This window comes from Triticum dicoccoides, chromosome 4A, assembly GCF_002162155.2.
Source record: "Triticum dicoccoides isolate Atlit2015 ecotype Zavitan chromosome 4A, WEW_v2.0, whole genome shotgun sequence".
Classification (NCBI taxonomy): Eukaryota; Viridiplantae; Streptophyta; class Magnoliopsida; order Poales; family Poaceae; genus Triticum; species Triticum dicoccoides.
In genome coordinates, this window is record NC_041386.1 from 80,315,585 (window position 1) to 80,320,686 (window position 5,102).

Below are 5,102 nucleotides of genomic sequence, written 5' to 3' on the forward strand. Positions count from 1 at the left end.
CCCCGCCAGATCGGCCCACTCATTCATGGCACACGGGGAATCATGAAGCGAATCTGCCCCAAAGCTAGGCTCCACGCTGTCGGCCACAGCGCCACCTGAATCCGCAGTGTGCCCAGCCGTGTGCCTGGCGCCGAGATTCTCCTTGGATCACCCGTTGGCAGCGGTAGGCACATATGCAGCACGATCATCCTCGGATCTGGTGTTGTCTCTTTCCTTGTTTGCTGCTTCACACATAAAATGACGCCCTATTGCTGCACATTCATCAATAAAATCAAAACTTTCTTTTTCCTTTGAACTAATCACATGATCAACATTAGTTAGTTCACCCCCGTTATTTGGATTAGGAAGAAAATCTGGAAGTAGTGCTATTTCAGCACGTGACAGGGCTCCTGCATTGGGACGAAGCTTTGCAAAAGGAAAGACGGTTTCATCAAAAACAACATCACGAGAAATATAGATGTGTCCAGTTGCGACTTCAAGACATTTGTATCCTTTATAGAGGTTGCTATAACCAATAAAGACACATTGAGTAGAACGAAACTGTAGTTTGTGACGATTATAAGGACGAAGATTGGGATAGCAAGCACACCCAAGATTTTTGAGAGAGTTGTAATCGGGTTTTTGATGAAACAGTCGCTCTAAAGGGGTGAAGTTGCCAATCACTTTACTGGGCAAACGATTTATGAGATATGTAGCTGTGATAAAAGCTTCATCCCAATACTTGAGAGGCATTGACGCATGAGCAAGAAGAGAGAGCCCTACTTCAACAATATGATGATGTTTGCATTCAGCAGAACCGTTTTGTTGATGAGCATGGGGATAAGAAACATGATGCTCTATGCCTATTTCGTGAAAGAAAGAATTGAGTTTCTCATATTCTCCTCCCTAGTCATTTTGGACTGTGAGAATCTTTCTGCCAAAGTGTCGTTCAACAAGTTTTTGGAATTCTTGGAAGACGGAAAAGACTTCGGATTTGTACTTAAGCAAATATATCCAAGTAAATTTGCTATAGTCGTCAATAAAACTAACATAATATTTTTTTTCTTCCAAAAGAATCTCTTGCATGACCCCATACATCACTGAAAATAAGTTCTGAATGAGCATGTGAAACACTAGTTTACTTAGGGTAAGGAAGTTGGTGACTTTTGGCACATTGACAAGCATCACAAATAGACTCTTCAACTTGACTATGGGACAATAGAAGATTGTCTTTATTCACTATTTGCTTAACTATAACTGATGACGATTGTCCTAATCTTTGATGCCATCTTGCCAAAGAGGGCTTGATGACGGAGTGGACTTGACGACGACGATGACAACTAAGAGCTCCGGATGTGATGGGGTAAAGGCCTCCAATGCATCTGTTGTGATGAAGGAGCTCCCTCGTTGCCCGATCCTTTATAAAAAATATGTCGGATGAGTTTCAAAGAAGACATTGTTATCAGCAGTTAGACAAGACATAGATGCAAGATTTTTGTCGGCTTGTGGAACATGAAGGACATCCTTTAAAAGAAGATCATGTTTTGAAATAGGGGGACTAATTAATGCTTGACCTATGTGATGAATGTTTATACCTCCACCGCTTGCGGTGTGAATCTGGTCGCTGCCATGGTATTTCTCCCAGAAAGCAAGCTTTTCGAGCTCACTTGTGACATGATCCGTTGCACCGGAGTCAGCGTACCACACCATCCCTGCATCTTCTACTTGTTCTCGTATGGCTGTAGCAACATGACACTCGTCGGGGACGTAGTCTTCATCAAAGCGATGCCAGCACTCCATCACCTCGTGACTCGGCTTTTTGCATAGCTGACAGCGGGACCGTTGGTTGTTGGAAGAGGACGTACCTCTATGCCCATACTGATTCTGGTTCTGATTGTGATTGTAGCCGCCTCCACCTCCACCTGTAATCTGCTTCCTGTTGTAGCCGCCTCCTCCTATACCCGAGCGCGAGGACTGAGAACCACCGCACCCACGCCCGCTGCTACTGTTGCTGCAACCACGTCCCTGCTGCCCACGACCTCCTGTGTTGTGCCCGCGAGAGGCGGCATTGGCAGAAGATTGATGACGGTTCATACCATGGAGCAAGTTCATGCAGGCATCAAAGGAGAGAAGCTAGCTGTATAATTCCTGAACGGTGACTGGTTCTACCCAAGCGGCAAGAGCAGAGACTACAGGATTGTAATCTAGGTCAAGACCAGCGAGAATATGTGAGGTGATTTCCCCATCAGAGAGGGCGACTCCTCCTGCGCAAGCGATCTCATCGGCGAGAGATTTGACCTTGGTGAGGTAATCTGCCATGCTTGAACATCCCTTCTGAAGATTGTGAAGAGCAATCCTTCTATTAATGTCTTGCGCTTATGATTGGGCTGCGAACATCGCGTGGATGGCAGCCCATACTTCGGAAGGAGTCTGGAGCATAACAACTTGGGCCAAGATCTCGCGGGAAAGAGACCCCATCAGGGAACCTTGAAGTTGATGTTGCTGCACATACCAGATGACTCTAGCCGTGTTGACGATCTGTTCTTCCTTCCCGTCCTTGGTGACGGTGAGGGTGGCCAGTGGTGCTTGGCTCGTCGGCTCGAGGAAGTGCGACATATGTGCGCCTTTGATTTGAGGCAGCACGACGGCCTTCCACAGGAGAATATTGCTCCTGTTTAGCTTCTCTTGAGGTGGAGGTCCAATGGACACGGTGTTGCTGGTGCTGGATGATGAGGCGAAGAGGAAGGGGGATGAATCGGTGGTGAGGGCACTCATGGTGCTGGCGAGGGCGGAGGAGGTAGTTCCTGTCATGGCTTTCCTTGTAGCTAGATGGAATTGATCTAGGAGGAAGAGGCTCTGATGACCATGGGAAACTTATGATGGAAGCGTATAACCCTTTGCTCGGGCCGCACGTGTATATATATCAATGATGCCGTGGCTTACAAGTTGTAGATCGATCGATCTATTATAGAGAAGAGTCGGTAAAGGAGAAGGAGAAAGACAGAAGAAGAGATAGACTAGGATTACAACATGAACAACTTTCCTATCTCAACACAACTTATTCTAACACTTGGTGCAGCCGCGACGGCAGCGACCAGAACGGCGACGGTGGAGCGAGGCGGCGTGCAGGTATTCAGGTGCGCCGCATGGTCGACCCTATCTCCCTCGGAACCGCCCCTCAGTCCAGAACTCCAGATCTTTTTGTTCGTCCTCGTTCTTTCTACCTCACGATGGGTGCTGATCTGCGGCGGGCGGTGGGGATGATTTCCTATTTTCTAGGATGCTGTGCAGCAAGCGCACCGGATCGATCGTGTGAGCGAGCGCGTAGCCATAGAGAGGAGTTGGCCCTAGAGTCGTCCGAGGGGGTGGTCATTGTAGGCAGACGGAGTGGAGAAGGGGCTGCGAGCCTGCGATTACGGGCGCGCGTAGCAAGGGTAGTCCACTGTGAAGTTGGATCCAAGGGCTCCGGGGTGGATTAAGAGGGTAGTGTCAGGTCCTAGAATGCCCCCCTGGCAGATACTGCTGAAATGTTGTGTGGAAGCTATCGTTAGACTGATATAAATAATTAGTGTACTATGAATTCTAGGTGCTTTGCTCTGTGGTGGGAAACATTTAGCGCGTGGGGTGCCATTCTTGAGAGAAATTGTGGTTACTTGATGTGCTTAGCTCAGTCCTGGATATATGAACTGGCTGTGGGCTCGTAAGGGGATTCCCTGTGCTTGCATTTGTGATAGTGATGACTGCCTGGGAGTGAACTTTTTATATGCCTGCCAAAATTGAAACCGAATGTGGACTCTTTGAACACATGGGGATACTCTATTGTCATGTTCTGAAGGTACAACCCACCTATATTGTTCTCTCTACAAACTATTTGGTTTTGGCCAGCTAACCAACTTAAGCTGGACTTGCAGGTCATGGATAATATTGGCATGATAGAAAAACCAGAGCACCACATAGTGAAAAGGTCGACGAAAGATGCAGGAGATATTTTGCCGGATCACATGAAGCAGTACAAGTGGGACAAGATCAACAGCACGTCCTTAACTTTCCAGCACAGCCGAATGTACATTAGGGCGCTGAACCTGGTTCGACTTGGAGAAGCAAGTGTTGAGGGCTTGAGGCATATGCAACTCTGATGGGCCTTTGATACGTCTCCAACGTATCTATAATTTTTGATTGCTCCATGCTATATTATCTACTGTTTTGGACATTATTGGGCTTTATTATCCACTTCTATATTATTTTTGGGACTAACCTATTAACCGAAGGCCTAGCCCAGAATTGTTGTTTTTTGCCTGTTTTAGTGTTTCGAAGAAAAGGAATATCAAACGGAGTCCAAACGGAATGAAACCTTCGGGAACGTGATTTTCTCAACGAACAAGGCCCGAGAGACTTGGACCCTACGTCAAGAAAGAAAAGAGGAGGCCACGAGGTTGGGGGGCGCCTACCCCCCCCCCCCCAGGCGCGCCCTCCACCCTAGCGGGCCCCCTGTTGCTCCGCCGACATACTCCTTCCTCCTATATATACCTACGTACCCCCAAACGATCAGATACGGAGCTAAAACCCTAATTCCACCGCCGCAACTTTCTGTATCCACGAGATCCCATCTTGGGGCCTGTTCTGGAGCTCCACCGGAGGGGGCATCGATCACGGAGGGCTTGTACATCAACACCATAGCCCCTCCGATGAAGTGTGAGTAGTTTACCTCAGACCTACGGGTCCATAGTTAGTAGCTAGATGGCTTCTTCTCTCTTTTTGGATCTCAATACAATGTTCTCCCCCTCTCTTGTGGAGATCTATTCGATGTAATCTTCTTTTTGCGGTGTGTTTGTTCAGACCGATGAATTGTGGGTTTATGATCAAGTATATCTATGAATAATATTTGAATCTTCTCTGAATTCTTTTATGTATGATTGGTTATCTTTGCAAGTCTCTTCGAATTATCAGTTTGGTTTGCCTACTAGATTGATCTTTCTTGCAACGGGAGAAGTGCTTAGCTTTGGGTTCAATCTTGCGGTGTCCTTTCCCAATGACAGTAGGGGCAGCAAGGCACGTATTGTATTGTTGCCATCAAGGATAACAAGATGGGGTTTTCTTCATATTGCATGAGTCTATCCCTCTAC

The 5,102-nt window shown here is 47.2% G+C and overlaps 1 pseudogene; it reads right to left on the reverse strand.

The window, feature by feature from the left end:
• Window positions 1-2,143: 2,143 nt before the first annotated feature.
• LOC119290339 lies at window positions 2,144-2,235 on the reverse strand (annotated as a pseudogene).
• Window positions 2,236-5,102: the final 2,867 nt, after the last annotated feature.